Source organism: Erpetoichthys calabaricus, chromosome 4 (genome assembly GCF_900747795.2).
Source record: "Erpetoichthys calabaricus chromosome 4, fErpCal1.3, whole genome shotgun sequence".
Lineage (NCBI taxonomy): Eukaryota > Metazoa > Chordata > Cladistia > Polypteriformes > Polypteridae > Erpetoichthys > Erpetoichthys calabaricus.
In genome coordinates, this window is record NC_041397.2 from 168,867,510 (window position 1) to 168,887,515 (window position 20,006).

General features: G+C 41.2%; 1 protein-coding gene across 1 annotated transcript in view; it reads right to left on the reverse strand.

The window, feature by feature from the left end:
- The window catches only part of dcbld2 (discoidin, CUB and LCCL domain containing 2), a 143,120-nt gene that overhangs the window by 55,383 nt on the left and 67,731 nt on the right, over window positions 1-20,006 (reverse strand). The window lies entirely within an intron of this gene.

Genomic DNA, 20,006 nt, shown 5'->3' on the forward strand with positions numbered 1-20,006 from the left:
TTAGTAGGAACAGTCTATATTAAATGGCAAGGGACTTTGACCTCATTCTTTCTGTTGGTCGTATTTTTCTTTCTTTCAGCCTTTCTTTTGTTGATGTTTACTTGCTGAGCTGACCGTTCTTCGTGGGCTGCCGCCGTGTATTGTGTGTCTTTAAATTTCTGTGACAGTAATACTGTCTTGTACGTCCGCTGGCTTGTACATCCGTAATATACCTTTAACTTTCTATGCCGGCTTTTGCGTCGGTAATTTGCCTTTAATCTCCTCTGACAGTAACACTGGCTTGTATGTGGCTGTAATATGCGTCACTGTATTGTGTTCCTTTAATTTCCTCTTGCAGTAATACTGGTTTGTATTTCCGTAAAACGCCTCTAACTTTCTCTGACAGTAATATCGTGCATCGCACCGTGCCCCATGCACACGCACTTCACCAGAAGACACACACACACACGGACACCTGGACGCACAAAGGGATTTTATTAAAGAGGATTATGTGAGATAGTCTCTGTTAAGTTATTTTCAAGGTGCCGGTCATAAGCAACTAGACTTTTGATATTGCAAATACCTGTCTAATAACCCAGAATTATCCACATAACTGTACTAGACTGACGTTAACTGCAATAATTACTCATTAGTCACATTACGTTTGCTTTTCAAAACCCAAAGAATGGCAAAAATGAAATGTTTACTGATTTTAGTTTCAGAAATGAAGTATGCCGTTTTAACAGCCCTGCTAATGGAATGTCTCTGTAATAATGCACTTCCAGTAACACTTGCCTCAAATTGCTTTAAACAATTATTGACTGAGCTACAAGAGCCAGCTATCTCGCCAATGTGGAAACTCTGAAGCACTAACTTAATATATTTTGTTTTGTAATGTACATATGGAGCAGCTTTTTTGTCACTGTTGTAGACTACCCACTATTAAAGATAATCCAGATAGAAAAAAGATGGATAATTCGATAGACAACTGTGGTTATGTACAAAAAATAATAATAATTATCACAGCTATGTGTGGTTTTGTAATAAAAAGTGATTAATCTCACAATCATTTTTAATTATATCATTCAAATGTGTGACACTATAAATTAAAATTATTGGAACTTACATCAGAATGGTCACACCATAGACCTCACAAACCAAGCCCAAATGATGTATTTTTATTTATAAACCAATTCCATAATGAGCTAAAAGTGGTACTAAGAAAAGCCTTTTTTGCCTTGAAAGGGCAGGGGGAGTTTTCCCGCTTTATAAAATAAACTATACAGGTTGTATAAATAATCAGCACAATTCCTACAATCCCAAGCTGAAATTCAAGAATTGCACAATGCATCTGAACAACTATTACTACCTCCAAAAATTGTAGTGAAATCCGTATTTCAAATGCAACCATTAAGAAACACATTTACCCGCACTGTGAAAAGCACAATATAAAAATTTATTTTAAATAATGAAATTTTTGGCCATACAGCATATATATCAAGATAGGGGAAAAAACTGTGTGACTGAGAGACTGAAAGGATAATGTTTTACACTCTTTCAGAATTTAGTGTATGTAGTACAGTCTCTAGAGCACACTTGCTTTAGACAATAAGGTACTTCCCATTGATTTTGTGACATGTGAGCAATGACCTACAGTCAAGGCCATCTTTTACCACATATTACACTGCTAATGGAGTGCTAATCAACTTCAATTTTTAGCCCCACAACAAAAATAACTGATGATGAATGACATCATTTAAAGGAGCAGCACAGGTTATCTCTTTATTTATAAATGTATTTAATACTTATAAGAGTGACTGCTATGTAAAACTTTCTGTGACAGCAGTTCCTTTTTCTGTTATACAAAGAAATTCTGCTATAATAAATTGTTTACAATGAATAGTAGTTCCTTTTCTGTTATACAAAGTAATTCTGCTGTAATAAATTGTTTACAATGTAAGTCATACTGTACATCAGATATTTACAGCGGATGCATAGATTCACAGGAAATCAACATTATGCGTGATGTTAAATGTCCAGATCCACTTGTGAAACAAAAAACATTTGTAGGAACATGTAAAGCACAATTAACAATAAAATAATCATGTGACTGTTATTCATTAAAGTGCCCACTCATGATAATACAGACATAGGTTTATTGGCATCCCAAAACTTGCTCTAATATGCATGTCTCTGGGCATATGGGAGGAAAACCTGTTCAAACATGTGGAAGAACATGCCAACTCCAAACAGACAATAACTGGGAATGGAAGTCAAACTCGAGACATTAAATCTGTAACAGAGCAACCATAATCAGTGCACCATGCCACTAACCCATTTCTATATATCCTAAATTTCTAAATGGCACAGATTTAGATCCCCTGTAAGAGGCTTGTTACCATGTCTTTGCCGAACACTACTATTTAATCACACCTGTCTAAAAGCATGCAAGCCAGACTGACTAGAACTATAAAATGATGCCTTCATTATTGTATGTACGCATGAATGTTGCACATAATCTTTTGGTGTCCTCTCAAGTATTTATTTCTGTATTAAGTCACACTTGTGAGAAAAGTCTTTGTAATAAGCCTTAAGTTAGACAAAAACATCTAATTTTTAAAGAACAATATATAAGAAATTGAATTCAAAAATCTGTGAGCTACATATGCATTCACTGCATGTTGCACGTTATTAGACCAACATGCATAAAAAAATTCTCTCTACCTAATTCTATCTAGTTCTATTAATTCTAATTTTATTAATTAATACTATCACACACTTTAATTTTGCTTTTCAAATATTGATGATGAATCAAAATTGATTAAAATTGCTTACTACAGCTTAGGTCAGATTTACACTTTACCTACACGTGAATTTTATCCAATCATGATGAGATGTATGTGAATGCTACAGCCAAAAATGATCAGCTACTTCACAATTTTTTTTTACATAGTCCTCACAATTCCCTGTGTGTGAATTTAACGTGGGTAAACAAAATTTACTTGACAACATTTCTCAAAGTATGCTAAATACACATTTTTGATATGTCAATTCTTACAATAAGGAAAATAAGATTTAATATCATGATATAAATAATTTTCACTTGCGTATATTTCATTTTTTGCAGTGCGATGCTCAGCCAGTTCTAACCATCACCACTCCACCCCATCCCCACTCCCCCTCCCCCTCTTGCTTGTATTACTAAAAAATTAATAATATAAAACTATCCCACTTTTTCCCTATACAAGACTATTATGTCCACCTCGGAGGTAAACTCTGATCGGAGTCACACAAAACAGACTCATACTGCAAACTTATCTTGAAAAGAAGGGACCTGAAGGAAGCAAACATCCAGTAAGTTATAATGTGACAGAATACTTTATTTTTATACAGTATAAGAAGGCCTGTGCATGTTTCATATAATACATTTTAGTTCCTTCAACATTAAATTTAATTTGGTTTTCATAAATACTCAGCTTGAATAGGGACATTGCTTTTAATATTATAAAGTCTGCAATTGTACTAATATTATCAGTTTGCTATCTATGTGTACACAGAAATAATGCATTTTGTTACCCTATAACAACTGGGGTCACTAATGCAGTAAGGCCGATTGCACACCTAAGCTGGAGAACCAAACAAATATAAACAAAACAAATGCAATGAGCAGTTTACATAAAATTTCTGTAATGGGTGGTGAATAGAAAAACACCAGAAAAAAACTCATAAAGCAATTGTAAACAAATGAAAACACTCAAATGACATTATTCCCAAAGTAAAAACTGGAGAAATTTTGCAACATAATCCAAATAAATGAGAAGACAGTTGTGGGGACCAAGTCCAAAGCAAACACACACACTGCTGCTGCATGAGAGCACATGAGATAGGAATATTTGCAGTCAGCAAATGAAAGAAAGTGTTTAGCTGGAACCAGTGGGAGCAAAACAGATTATCAATGTAACTGGGTGGTTGTAATAGTAGATACCTTAAGAGGTTTACAAATGGCTAACCAAGCCAGATGACCCAGAAAAGGATTGCAGAACTATAGGCAATTATACCTCCAAAAGCTAAATGCACTCAATCAAAAACATCCTTATATACAGTGGATTCATAAAGTATTAGATCCTTTCACTTTTTTCATATTTTGCTGTGTTGCAAACTTGTCAAACCCTTTGCTATGACTTGAAATCTGGGATGGGTGCATCTCTTTCATTGCTCATCATTGAGATGTTTGCCCACTGTAAGTCAAGTCAGGGAGCATGCACTGGTACAACGCGTTGCCACACCCACTAGACGACGAAACAACTCGGGATCCCGGTTGGCAACTCCCCAGGCAGACACGCGGTCCAGTCCCACCTTCTGGAAATGACCCTCTGTCTGTTGCAGCCAGGTATTACATGGGCAACCCCTTGGCCTGGTCCAACAACTCAGGTCCCTAACAATGAGGATCTTACAAGCTGAACCCCCAATGCTCTCCCAATCCATCTACTGACTTCATAGGATGAATCAACAGAGACATGAATGTCACAGCTGAGGTAAGTAAACCTCTCAACAAGGTCGACACTCTCTCTGCAGACAGACACACTGCTGATGGCTGTGCCCAAGAGGTCATTAAAGGCCTGGATCTTGTTTTTTATCCAGGACACTTGCAAGCCCAGACACTCAGACTTCTCTCTCAGTCTCTTGAGAGCCCTGATCAGAGCCTCCATTTATGCCGCGAGGATCACAGCATTGTTAGCAAAGTCAAGATCCGTGAATCTTTCTTCACTTAGATACCCCACAGCTGTTGGACCCAACGACCTTGCCCAACATCCAGTCCATACAAGGATTGAACAGAGTAGGAGCAAGAACACACCCCTGACGAACCCCAGTTCTGCTTCCACTCTCCACAGCACTCATAACACCAGTGTATAGACCGGCCATGATATCCAGCAACCTTAAGGGGATCCCGCGAACCCTCAGGATGTCCCACAGGGCAGCTCGATCAACTGAGTTGAACACTTTACAAAAATCGACAAAGGCTGCAAAGAAACTGCCGATATTCGCGTTTGCGCTCCATGAGAACCCTCGGTGCCAGGATGCGGTTGATGGTAGACTTCTTAGGCGTAAAACCAGACTGTTCCGGTCACTGGTAGATGAGCAAGTGATCACGGATCCTATTGATGACGACCCTAGCAAGGACCTTACCTGGCACCAAGAGCAGTGTTATCCCCCTGTAGTTGCTGCAATCTAGGCGATCACCCTTCCCTTTCCAGATTGGGACGACAAGTCTCGTTTTCTAGTCAGTTGGATGATGCCAGTTTCCCAAATGGAAACAAAGATTGCTTGCAATGCCAGGAGGACAGCCTTACCACCAGCTTGGAAAAGTTCACCCCGGATATCACAGATCCCTGAAGCCTTTCCTCCCCTCAGCTGATTCACCACCTGTGCAATCTCAGTGAGATTGGGTGGTTCACAGCTAAATGGAGGATCAGCCTCAAAAACCGTGGACCCAGAGATATCCAACGTCCTAGCTGGAGGATCAGCTTTGAACTGCTCAAAGTAGCCAGCCCAGTGGGTCACAACTGCAATGTCATCCAGAAGGACCGTTCCATCAGCCGCCCTGACTGAGACTCTCCAAGGAACAGATTCAGATGTGCGTAATGCTTTAACTCCTCTGTAAGCAGGACGTGGGTCGCTAGACCACAGATGGTGTGTCACTTGCTCACAGATTCCTCTAACAAACGCCTCTTTATCTGCCCTCAGAGCCCCCGCAGCCATCCTTCTCAGTTCCTGGTACATACCAGAGTTGCCATTGAGCTGTGCGCTGAGACTCCTCTCGAGGATATCCAGGGTGCCCTGCGAGATGAAACACCTCCTTCTGGGAACACCGGTAACACCAACACAAACCCCAGCAACCTTCAGGGTCTTGTCACGGAAGGTCTCCCACATCACATTAGGATCGACAGTTGCACCCAAATCTGCAAGTTCCTCACACAAACTGTGTGCAAACTCATTAGAAACAGCCTGGTCTTGGAGTCTGGCCCATTGCACATGACTGGAAACTACTTCTACAGGTACTGTATGTTTTTTTTTTTTTTTTAATACACAAAAAACAGACATGTAGACAGTTTTGAAAAACAGAAAAAAAGAGAGAAAAAAAAAAAAAACAACATCAACACTATTCATGAAGACAAACTACAACACAAGTGCTGTACCAGTTTCCATAAAACTGATCACAACATTCCTACAAACAACACAAAAAAAGATTTACAATTTTTTGTGGCTTTTAATCCTTTATATGCAATATCAGTTACTTGTACTATATTAGGAATTTGTCATTTTTCGCATACCCCAAGTTACTCTCCAGAGTTTTGGGGTCAGAGTGCAGGGTCAGCTATTTGTACAGAGCCACTGGAACAACTGGCAGGTTAAGGGTGTTGCTCAAAGTCTCAACGGAGTAGCATTCCTTCTGTCACTTTCAGCATTTGAACCAGCAACCTTTGAGTTACCAGACCAAATCCTTAAACCAGAGGGCCACCAACTCTGTTCTTACTGTATAGAAATATATATACACAGGGTGAGTCAAAATTATGTTAACATTTGAATGGCAGAAACAATTTATCCAGAAACTTCATATGTGCAAGATGATTTATAGAAATGTCTCAACCTGTTCACCATCATGTTCAAAACACAAAAACCAACGAGCAACAGTACCATTTAAACCCCAGACACACATTTCGCGGAGAACAGATGATACCACAGTATGTATTCTGTCCTTCAGGTCACTGATATCACAAACTTTCCTGCTATACACACACTCCTTCACCATACCCCATAACCAGAAATCACAGGGTGTCAAATCAGGGGAGTGTGGAGGCCATGGCAATGGTCCACCATGACCTATCCATCGACCTGGAAAGTTGTGGTCGAGATAAAAATAATCCATTAGTGTTAACATAATTTTGACTCACCCTGTATATGTCCCCAGTATTACTGTGAAAATAAATATTGCAGTTCTCTACTGTTCCAATCCTTTTATTATATCATTGTTCTTATTCCATGTAATTCACTTAAAGGGCCAATATAAGATAAAATCTACCCTTACTAAATAATGAAACATGTAGTTCTGTGGGGCACCGCAGTGAGACAAAATGGGGAACTATCCACCAGGGCTGTGAGATGATTTAAAAGATCACATTATCATTATTTCAAAACATTGACGATGTACGATACCACTGAATCGGACTTTGGAAGGGTGAAGAGATAAAGAGATGCTTGTAAGTATGAATATGTTCTATCCATGTACAGTGGGAAGCATCGGACACTGGGCAGTAGGTAGGTGGTAGTGAATGGTGCACAGGTGTTTTTAACTTAGAATACAGTAGTTAGTTTTGTTGTCTCACAGAATGCTACAACTCTGCACACACAGTAGCATTCAGGAGGGTTATTACGATTACTCAAAGGTTATTCAAGCTCATTTAAAATGACTACAAATCACAATGCTGTATTTTCACAAACCTTAAAAATGTGATCTTCATTATAAAATGGATTTGAATACATTTCTACCAACAGGAAACTAGAAATTACTAATTATTTTTATTCTCTCATACACCTTATCCTCAGTTGTTCTTTTTCTAGCATCTTCTGAACAAAAAAGCGAGTATTCATGTGTTGCAGAATTTTTTTTTTTTTTTTATTGTGGTATGGCTATAATGCAGATTTTGCCTTCTTACCATGTGTGAAAACAACATACTGCAAAAAGCACATAATGCTGAGTGTCGACTGGTATTGCAAGCTTGCAATGTACAATGTGCATGCAGGAGGACAATGGGACTGGCCTTTTGAAAAAATGTAAGCCACTGTTTTGATAGATAGTGTAATCAGTTTACTTCAATTTTGTCTTCTCATGTACACAGTACAATTATATTCCTTTTTGCTAGGAAGCAGTGCATGAAGTGGGACCAAATTACTCCTAGTTCTTTGTTAAGTCAGCATCTTGTTCCTCCACCAAAATCATTATAACTTTTACACAACAGGGCAAGCAGCCTACTCTTTGAAGTTCAGAATGTGTGTATATTAGTATATGATCTTGAATCTATGAGCACCATTAGAACTGGCCCACTTCAAGCACTGCTCACAACAGCAAACAAGCACCACCCTGCTGCTACCTTCTTTCTCTGACGCTCAAATCTCACTGCATAGGTTATGTAAAATATAATACCTCATGGATAGGCTCCAGTTGTCTCAAGACCCAGCCCAGGATAAGCGGGTCAAGAAAACTGATGGTGAATGAAAAATATTGTAATGTTGCTGACAAGTTGCATTAGCCTGGGGATCAGTCACCCACAATATGTGCAGATATTGTATTATGCAAATGTGCAGCTTCACAGGACCTTTTAAAAGGGGCAAACATACCAAAAAAACAAAAGAGTTCCACCTTGTGCAGTCACAGTGAGTGATCATTTAAAGGACATTGAACTGCCTAAAAGAGTAAAGAGTAAATGAAGTAATGAAATAAGTATCTTATTGACACTGTGCTACAAATTTACCCAAGCTCTTCCCATTCAAAGTTTGTGCATGATGCTCTGATCAGGCTGCCTTTCCTCATTTACAGCACAGTCCTGCTGTAGCAAGACAACACAAAATTAAAATCGGGTTTGCTCTCTTGATTGCCGTCACTATATTACAAGGACTTGAAAATGCTGAAGGAATACCCATTCAGGCATTGTAGTTGACGGCTAAGTTTTGGAGGAACCTGCTTGAGGCAGGTGTCATGTTTCTATAACTACCTTTTTTTTAATTAAAAAAAAAATAAATAAATAAAAGACAACCATTAACGTAAAAGGAGGAGAGAGAAAGGAACCAGCAAAGCAAAGGGCCTGTCTATCTAAGCTTAGGAAGAAGGCAAAGGCAAACTTCACCTAGGGATGTCTGCCATTTGTGGGTTGGCCACTCAGAAGAACAGAAATGGCGAGGTGAACACCCGAGACGATGTGTTGGGTTTTGGTATATGGCCCAATGGTTATTTCTAGATAGATAGACTATCAATCCCAAGGGGAAATTCACATACTCCAGCAGCAGCACACTGATATAAAAAAACAATATTAAAGAGTGATAAAAATGCAGGTAAAACAGAAAATAACTTTGTATAATGTTAACGTTTAACCCCCCCGCAGCATCTTATTGCAGATGTTGAAGGACGCCAGCCTTCTAAGGAAGTATAGTTGGCTCTGTCCTCTCTTGCACTAAGCATCAGTATTGGCAGTCCAGTCCAATTTGTCATCCAGCTGCACTCCCAGGTATTTATAGGTCTGCACCCTCTGCACACAGTCACCTAAAATCCACCACCAGCTCCTTGGTTTTGCTGGTGTTCAGGTGTAGGTGGTTTGAGTCGCACCATTTAACAAAGTCCTTGATTAGGTTCCTATACTTCTCCTCCTGCCCACTCCTGATGCAGCCCACGACAGCAGTGTTGTCAGTGAACTTTTGCATTTGGCAGGACTCTGAGTTGTATTGGAAGTCCGATGTATATAGGCTGAACAGGATCGGAGAAAGTACAGTCCCCTGCGGTGCTCCTGTGTTGCTGCCCACAATGTCAGACCTGCAGTTCCCAAGACGCACTTACTGAGGTCTGTCTGTAAGATAGTCCATGATCCATGCCACCAGGTATGAATCTACTCCCATCTCTGTCAGCTTGTCCCTAATAAGCAGAGTTTGGATGGTGTTGAAGGCACTAGAGAAGTCCAGAAACATAATTCTTACAGCACCACTGCCTCTGTCCAAGTGGGAGAGGGATCGATGTAGCATGTAGATGATGGCATCCTCTGCTCCCACCTTCTCCTGGTATGCGAAATGCAGAGGGTCGAGGGCATGGCGGACCTGTGGCTTCAGGTGGTGAAGCAGCAGCCAATCCATGGTCTTCATCACATGTGACGTCAGAGCGATAAGCTGGAAGTCATTCAGCTCACTAGGACATGATACCTTTGGGACTGAGGTGATGCAAGATGTTTTCCAAAACCTCGGGACTCTCCCCTGTTCCAGGCTCAGGCTCAGGCTGAAGATGCGCTGTAGAGGACTCCCCAGCTCCAGCACACAGGCCTTCAGCAGTCGTGGAGATACTCCATCTGGACCCACTGCTTTGCTGGCACGAAGTCTCCTCAGCTCTCTGCTTACCTGGGCTGCTGTCATTCCGTTTTTTAAATTTCTCTTTTTTGCACTATTTTTGGCGTTTTTGTATAGGACTGGGGACTAGCCTTTTGGCCTTGGGGAGATAGTGGGAAATGGGATCACAAAACAAGCACCGTCACCTTTTTTATGTACATGTGTAAACACTGGTTTGTTGATTACAATACACTTTCATATTTAATCAATTTTACCTATCATCAGGGCTTCTTTTGAGTATGGGAAAGCAGGAGGGAGGAAGAGAGGTCAGGGATTGAATATTTTAATGATAGTACAGGTGGAATCCTGCTATAATGAACCCCACGGGACCAGAAAAATATCTTGTTATAATGAATATGGGTAAAATACATAATACTGTAACTGGGGCCGCCGGTAATTCGCTATGTCTAATGACAGCAGTGCAAAGACAGCTTCGTAGCTGCTCTGCTGCCTCTGGTAAACAGTAAACCAAGGGCAAAACAATTGGTTGTCCTCTGCAGGGTTACTACGTACTGTGCTTGTCGCACAATGTTTAACATTTAACACAGGCTTTAATCTGCTCTTCCTCACACTCTCCTGATCTGTCTTCTCCAGACCGGGTCTGCCACAGTGGCGATTCCGAGCTGCTGGTGTGGACGATCGCCTGTGCCGCGGCTCCCAAGAGCTCCTGTTCTGAATGAAGTCTTGAGATTGTACCTGCCCCTTTTCTATACATTAATAAAGTACCTGTATTTTCATTGAAAACCTGGACTCCCATTCCTGTCTCTCTTGCAACTCTGACACAAGCTTGACAATACCTGTATAAAAAAAACAGCGCTTCTTAAGCTGCAAAAAATATTTTATTTGAAAATGAGACAGATTTAATTTTTTTTAATAGAAGTACAGGTATGAAAATACATAATGAAAATGAGTCATTAGATGAAGATGAAGACATGATTCCAAAATTTTTTCTCCACGTAATTTTTCTTCATACCGGAATCAACTTTTTCTAGGATTGCTAATTTTTATTTCAGTGTAAACTGACACCGCTTCTCACTTTCTTTGAAACTCGAACAGTGCAGTATTTGCACACAACACAACCACCTGTGTGGATGTTCAGTGGAGCACTGACTCAGAATTTGACTATGTGTATGATGTTGCACCTACACTCTAGCCGAGCCTTCCCAACACTGGAAATTTTGCAAAAGAGTGCCTCTCTCTTTGAGACAGCCTATTGCAGGTTTCCAGAGACAAGGTACAGAAGTTGTTTGTTTTTTTTTTTTTTATTTTGTTTTTTGTTAAGTATTTTTTTGAATTGCATTATTATCTTCGGTGGCCATTTTTGGTCGAAAAAAAGTTTGTTATTTAAAAAAAGATTTGCTTAAGATGATGTTCTATGAACGTTTGTCCAGGCCTACAAAAAGTATTTGTTAATCTGAAAATTGTGTTACAGTAATCCCTCCTCGATCGCGGAGGTTGCATTCCAGAACCCCCTGCGAAAGGTGAAAATCCGCGAAGTAGAAACCATATGTTTATATGGTTATTTTTATATTGTCATGCTTGGGTCACAGATTTGCACAGAAACACAGGAGGTTGTAGAGAGACAGGAACTTTATTCAATCACTGCAAACAAACATTTGTAATTTTTTCAAAAGTTTAAACTGTGCTCCATGACAAGACAGAGATAACAGTTCCGTCTCACAATTAAAAGAATGCAAACATATCGTCCTCTTCAAAGGAGTGCGCGTCAGGAGCAGAGAATGGCAGAGAGAGAGAGAAAAAAGCAAACAAAAATCAATAGAGCTGTTTGGCTTTTAAGTATGCGAAGCACCGCCGTATAAAGCAGCTGCAAGGAAGAGACCAATGTGAAGGTAGTCTTTCAGAATTTTTTAGAGGAGCGTCTGTATCCTTAGGCCAATGTGCGAACAGCCCCCCTGCTCACACCCCCTCCGTCAGGAGCAGAGAATGTCAGAGACAGTGAGAGAGACAGAGAAAAACAAACAATCAAAAATCAATATGTGCCGTTCAAGCTTTTAAGTATGCGAAGCACCGTGCGGGAAGCATGTGCATGTCGCTTGACAAAGCCGAAAGGGAGCAATGTGAAGATAATCTTTCAGCATTTTTAGACGAGCGTCTGTATCGTCTAGGGGTGCGAACAGCCCCCCTGCTCACACCCCCTCCGTCAGGAGCAGAGAATGTCAGAGCAAGAGAGAGAAAAGTAAACAATCAAAAATCAATATGTGCTGTTTGATCTTTTAAGTATGCGAAGCACCGTGCAGGAAGCATATCGCTTGACAAAGCAGCCATATGTAAGCCCAGGAAGGATGGCAGCAATGTGAAGGTAATCTTTCAGCGTTTTTTGAGGAGCAGCCGTATCCTCTAGGGGTGCGAACAGCCCCCGTGCTCACAATATATTTGAGGAGTTTTATTTAATACGTAATACGTGCTCTGGTTGGGTAGCTTCTCAGCCATCTGCCAATAGCGTCCCTTGTATGAAATCAACTGGGCAAACCAACCGAGGAAGCATGTACCAGAAATTAAAAGACCCATTGTCCGCAGAAATCCGCGAACCAGCAAAAAATCCGCGATATATATTTAAATATGCTTACATATAAAATCCGCGATAGAGTGAAGCCGCGAAAGTCTAAGCGCAATATAGCGAGGGATTACTGTACTTCAATATTTGGTATAATGGGATTTAACCTTTATATCTTTCGAACATTGTCCACTTCCCATATTAGCAGTGAAGTGTAGCAATCATACCTAGTTGATTGTTACATTCTGCTAAACTAGCACAGCAAATAAACCTCACATGCCAGCTACTGCGAATTAGTGCCCAACAACCTTCTTGTGAGGCACACAAAATTTAAACAAACAGCAGCAATTTGACACTTTGAGGAAATTTCTACAAATTTTTGAAGCCATCAACGATTTTTATTTACATCAACAATGTGTACAGCCAATCTAAGATAGACAATATTAACAACCATCAGCGCAGTCCTACTAACCACTCAGTTTTGGATGAAAGGATTTTTAAACAATTTTAAAGAAGTTATCTAATTACTCTGCACACAAAAATGTCTAAACACACGTGCATGTACCTCCGACTTCTAAATTTTAATAATTACATGCTAGATCAAAGAGATGAGGAACAGCTCAAAAAAGTGTATTTCCCAGTTATTTTGTTGTTTGAAACTGACAAGGTAACAATCACCACTATAATTCATTATAAATTTTTGGATTTAAAAAGTAAGAATATCATTTTGACTTTTGTTCAACCCCTTCTTACTGTTCATTACACCAGCATACAACCTCTCTCTCTCACTTTGTCACAGTCAATTCTATGTCCCAGTGCATAGAAGGTAGTCATTAACAGCACCTCAACTTTTAATACACAAATATACATGTCTGTAAACAATTACAGCCAACGTTCTGTTCTTGGGCCAGGTTCCTGCTATCCATGGTTCTCAGTAGGGCGCTGCAATGGACCACATCTCTCCTAGGCTTAGGTCTCTGCTGCCCATGGCTCACCAGCAGGTCTCCCCATCCGAGCCTCACCTTGCTCAATCCAACTCCCGCTGCCTTCCCCGGACTTAAATGGGAGAGAGCACCAGGTCACTCCAGCTCTCTGAGCTGCTCAGCTGAAATGACCTCCTTCAGCTCTTGAGTGCTGGCCTCACACTCCCCTAAGGGGCTCTCTTCTCTCCTGTCTGCCTTCTCTCTTGCTTGAACTGGCTCTCTTTCCTTCCTGCCTGCCTGCTAGCTTCTTTCCTTTCTTTAACCTCAGTCTCTTCTCTGTCTACAGTGTCTTCCTCTCCCCATCCATTTACCAAACAAATTATTTTTACAGAGAATTCTTATATCTGTTGTTTCTTTAAAACTGTTAAAGTCACTATGTGAACTGTGAGAGTAAAGAATTAGAATAAACTGTTACCATATACAGTGGGGCAAAAAAGTATTTAGTCAGCCACCAATTGTGCAAGTTCTCCCACTTAAAAAGATGAGAGGCCTGTAATTTTCATCATAGGTATACCTCAACCATGAGAGACAAAATGAGAACAAAAATCCAGAAAATCACATTGCAAATAAATTCTTCAAAAATCAGACGATACATGGCCCCATTCATTCTTTCCTTTACACGGATCAGTTGTCCTGGTCCCTTTGCAGAAAAACAGCCCCAAAGCACGATGTTCCCAACCCCATGCTTTACAGTAGGTATGGTGTTCTTTGGATGCAACTCAGCATTCTTTCTCCTCCAAACACAATGAGTAGAGTTTTTACCAAAAAGTTCTATTTTGGTTTCATTCCTCTTCTGGATCATCCAAATGCTCTCTAGCAAACTTCAGATGGGCCTGCACATGTACTGGCTTAAGCAGCGGGACACGTCTGGCACTGCAGGATTTGAGCCCCTGGCGGCGTAGTGTGTTACTGATGGTAGCCTTTGTTACTTTGGTCCCAGCTCTCTGCAGGTCATTCACTAGGTGCCCCCGTGTGGTCCTGGGATTTTTACTCACCGTTCTTGTGATCATTTTGAACCCACGGGGTGAGATCTTGTGTGGAGCCCCAGATCGAGGGAGATTATCAGTGGTCTTGTATGTCTTCCATTTTCTAATAATTGCTCCCAAAGTTTCGGACGGCTTCGAGGAGATTCTGGTCCACCATCCGGCGTCTCAGGAAGGGGAAGCAGTGCAGTGTGAACACTGTATATGGTGGGGATGGTGCGCTGCTGACCTCGACTCGGGACGTTGTGGGTCGGTGGGGGGAGTACTTCGAAGACCTCCTCAATCCCATTAACATGCCTTCCAATGAGGAAGCAGAGCCTGGGGACGCAGAGGTGGGCTCTCCCATCTCTGGGACTGAGGTCACCGAGGTGGTCAAAAAACTCCTTGGTGGCAGGGCCCCGGGGGTGGATGAGATACGCCCGGAGTTCCTCAAGGCTCTGGATGTTGTAGGACTGTCTTGGCTGACACGCCTCTGCAACATCGCATGGACATCAGGGACAGTGCCTCTGGATTGGCAGACCGGGGTGGTGGTCCCCCTCTTTAAGAAGGGGGATCAGAGGGTGTGTTCCAACTACAGAGGGATCACACTCCTCAGCCTCCCTGGAAAAGTCTATTCAGGGGTCCTGGAGAGGAGGGTCGGTCGGATAGACGAGCCTCGGATTCAGGAGGAACAGTGTGGTTTTCGTCCTGGTCGCGGAACAGTGGACCAGCTCTATACCCTTAGCAGGGTCCTGGAGGGTGCATGGGAGTTTGCCCAACCAGTCTACATGTGTTTTGTGGACTTGGAAAAGGCATTCGACCGTGTCCCTCGGGGAATCCTGTGGGGGGTACTCCGAGAGTATGGGGTACCGGCCCCCCTGATAAGGGCTGTTCGGTCCCTGTACGATCGATGCCAGAGCCTGGTCCGCATTGCCGGCAGTAAGTCGAACCCGTTTCCAGTGAGAGTTGGACTCCGCCAGGGCTGCCCTTTGTCACCGATTCTGTTCATAACTTTTATGGACAGAATTTCTAGGCGCAGCCAGGGCGTTGAGGGGGTCCGGTTTGGTGGGCTCAGGATTGGGTCACTGCTTTTTGCAGATGATGTTGTCCTGTTTGCTTCATCAGGCCGTGATCTTCAGCTCTCTCTGGATCGGTTCGCAGCCGAGTGTGAAGCGGCTGGGATGAGAATCAGCACCTCCAAATCCGAGACCATGGTCCTCAGCCGGAAAAGGGTGGAGTGCCCTCTCAGGGTTAGTAGCGAGATCCTGCCCCAAGTGGAGGAGTTCAAGTATCTCGGGGTCTTGTTCACGAGTGAGGGAAGAATGGAGCGCGAGATCGACAGGCGGATTGGTGCGGCATCCGCAGTAATGCAGGCTCTGCATCGGTCTGTCGTGGTGAAAAAGGAGCTGAGCCGCAAGGCGAAGCTCTCAATTTACCAGTCGATCTATGTTCCTACCCTCACCTATGGTCATGAGCTATGGGTAGTGACCGAAAGAACGAGATCACGAATACAAGCGGCTGAAATGAGTTTCCTCCGCAGGGTGTCTGGGCTCTCCCATAAAGATAGGGTGAGAAGCTCAGTCATCCGGGAGGGGCTCAGAGTAGAGCCACTGCTCCTCCGCATCGAGAGGAGTCAGATGAGGTGGCTCGGGCATCTGATCAGGATGCCTCCTGGACGCCTCCCTGGTGAGGTGTTCCGGGCACGTCCAACCGGGAGGAGGCCCCGGGGAAGACCCAGGACACGCTGGAGGGACTATGTCTCTCGACTGGCCTGGGAACGCCTTGGGATTCTCCCGGAAGAGCTAGAAGAAGTGGCCGGGGAGAGGGAAGTCTGGGCATCTCTGCTCAAGCTGCTGCCCCCGCGACACGACCTCGGATAAGCGGGAGACAATGGATGGATGGATGGATGCTCCCAAAGTTGATTTGTTCACACCAAGCTGCTTACCTATTGCAGATTCAGTCTTCCCAGCCTGGTGCAAGTCTACAATTTTGCTTCTGGTGTCCTTTGACAGCTCTTTGGTCTTGGCCATAGTGGAGTTTGGAGTGTGACTGTTTGAGGTTGTGGACAGGTGTCTTTTATATTGATAACAAGTTCAGGTCTGTGAGAGCCAGAAATCTTGCTTGTTTGTAGGTGACCAAATACTTATTTTCCACCATAATTTGCAAATAAATTCTTTAAAAAGCAGACAATGTGATTTTCTGGATTTTTTTTCTCATTTTGTCTCTCATAGTTGAGGTATACCTTTGATGAAAATTACAGGCCTCTCTCATCTTTTTAAGTGGGAGAACTTGCACAATTGGTGGCTGACTAAATACTTTGTTGCCCCACTGTATACATAGAATACTGTATTTGTACAAGCATGCTTTGTAAAGATCATATTGGCTACACTTCACATCAGTGCAGAAGGAAAAGAAGAATGCATGTGTGCAATGAAACCAGTTAACATGCATGCAAGCACATTAATTTCTCCAAAAACATTCTAGAAATATATGTGGTACAGCCTATGTAAGCAGCACAGACCACTAAGCAAGAATAAGTGCTTAAAGCATTTCACTAAATCACCAGCCACAGTCATAAACACTCATTCATAGTAATCAACTCATTCCCAGACAAAAGCTGTAACAATGATCCCTGGCAAGATTCTTACTTTATCATCTTTTTTTACTTATCCTCAGAAAAGAAAGTTAAATCCGTAGTCAAAGCTACAGGTTGCAAGAAAGTGTGAAAATTAATTTCAAAGATACTAGTTCGTTTCAACAGGCAATCATTAGAATAAGTTTCTGATAATATACAAGCTTATTAATAGCACAGAACTTTTTTTTCACATATATTTTTATGTCACAATTTTTAATTATTTAAGATAAAATTAAAGCCTTGGAGAAACCACATACATTCTCTCAAACTGTATTTATTAGCTTTAAGGCTGTGTCCCCTATAAAAGACGGCCAGAAAAGTGTATTTACACACTGTAAAACAAATAACACCACAGTGAAATTTCACCTTTCAAACAAGACAATGACAACATTAAACTGGAGTGCATTTAGACTAAGACATTGAATAAATGTCATTAATTGGAATGAACGAATTTGAGAATTTGTGGAAAAAATGTAAAAGCTATTATTATTATGTGAATATAAAGCAATTTAAAAAGTTATTTTGAAAACCTGTCCGAGAATCCTGGACACCCATGAGAAAACCCCAGCAAATCCCAAGTGAGATTTTAGAGGAGGTTTGCTCTAAAACTCCAAATAATTTCTTCAAGATCAGTGGTACTCAACCATGCCCTACTAAGGGGCCACATTGACAAACATATATTTCTGCAAGAGCCCCAATCCAAAAATGTCCATTTCCTTCCTGAAACCATTATGCATTTGAGAATAAGGATAATATATATTTTTAAGGAATGAAAAGCATGATGTAATAACTCACTGCAACTACAAATTTCAACTTTAATAATAATAATTTGAAACACTGCCAGTAAAATATTTCCAAGTTCGGATCACAAAGTCCATAACAGCAACAGACAGCACGTTGCTGATTTTTAACATGGCCCATAACAGACTCCTTTGCTTATCATCACTGCCCATAACTGCAGGTAAGAAACTGACAGCACATTGCTGGTTATTTTTCACAGTCCAAAAGAGCAAATTGTTCCAATCAAACAACGCAGGAACCGCTCCCTTCGTCAACAGTCACTGCCCTGGCTCATAAAAATCCTCTTTTTTAAAATGCTGGCTACTAAATCGGGTATAGGAACTAACTGTAAAGCTCTCTCTCTCTCCAGATAGCAACGATCCATTTAGATCAGCTTTCTGCAGGGAAATGTATGAAAACTAAGTACCTTGTTGTATTTACTAGAAGCTCAACTTGAAGGCACACAACAATGTTCAGCTGTAGAGATATCCGTATGCAAAAACATATTCTTTATCTCGGACATTCTCACCACTACACAAAAATCACTGCAGTATGGGCAATGGAAGTGACTGAATGAGAATAAAATTAATTCTGCCGACAATGTTTTTTTTTTTTTTGTTATTTTCAAAAGATTTTTTTTTCTTAAGTAGGATTTAAAAGTGTGCCTCGCAAGCCGCACGTACCACTGTTCTAGATCGTCATAATTTGGAGGAGCAGGGACTCTGCTCATTAGCTTGTCAACTAAATTAAGAAGGTCATCAATGGGTGCAAGTTCATACTCTAATCAATTCTTACTTTTAGCTAGATTGTTTAACTATGTTAGAAATCTGGTACACTAGTCTCTTTTTCTGCCTTAACTATTTCAACATATCAATTCTTACCACTGTTTATTCACTTTTTATACAAAATTCCTAATACTGTAATTTTAAATATTAAAAACAAAATTATTTATATATGTAAATACTTGTTAATGATCATAAAAGCAACAATGTCCCTGCAGCTACTCTTCATTAGCATATATTGTCATTTCTACTCATGTACGGAATCCCTGTTCGTAATTCCGGCCCACCGTAATTTTACTCGCATTTCCTTATCACTGCATTAATTGCGCACCGATATCGCCTTTGTTTTGCAAATGTGTCAATCGGCCGCAGGCAGGGAGCCTGCTATCCCATCACCCAAAGAGGCAGCTGAAGTCAGACACTAAATTCTCACCTATTTATCTAGGAGTGAGGTGTCTGGAACTGTACAGGAAAATAATATATTGTTATTTGAAACACATTCATGTGTGTTCCGTGTCTACGACAATCTGTGTAAATATAAGATGACACACATAACTAAAACAGAATTCTTTTTTATATGTTATAGTAATAAAGACAAAATGTTGATGCAAAGTGTGTAATGTATGAAGTCCAATTATCAAATACACACCTTCACAAAAAGGTATAACAAAACAAGTTTGCTTGTGTGCATGTTACTGTCGATGTGTGAAAACTGAAACCATCATATCAATTGATACAAAGTAAAAGACGTTTTCATGCATGTGTGTGTTTGCATTTTTCACAGTGGAAACATGGCCGGCTTACTGATATCAGCTTTGCTGGTGCTGGGGTAAGAAAACTGCTGCTTCGTATTCAAGATGTTGGCAGTCTGATCCCAGGGTCCTCCTTGCATTTAGTGCTTTGAGTGGTGGGCTGCTTTTATTGTTACTACTATATAATAAAAACATGCATTTGATTTGAGTCTCTAACAAATTAATGAAACACGTGTGCTTTAATTCCAGAATAAAACTAAATAAAAATCAAATAAAATCACGTGTCATCCTACATTTACAAAGATCGTCGTAAACATGGAACACACATGAAATGTATGTATTTCAAATAACAATACATTGTTTTCTTATACAATTCCAGACACCTCACTCCCAGATAAACAGGCTTCAACTGTGAGAATTTTATGTCTGACTTCAGCTGCCTCGGTGGGGGATGGGATAGCAGGCTGCCAGCCTG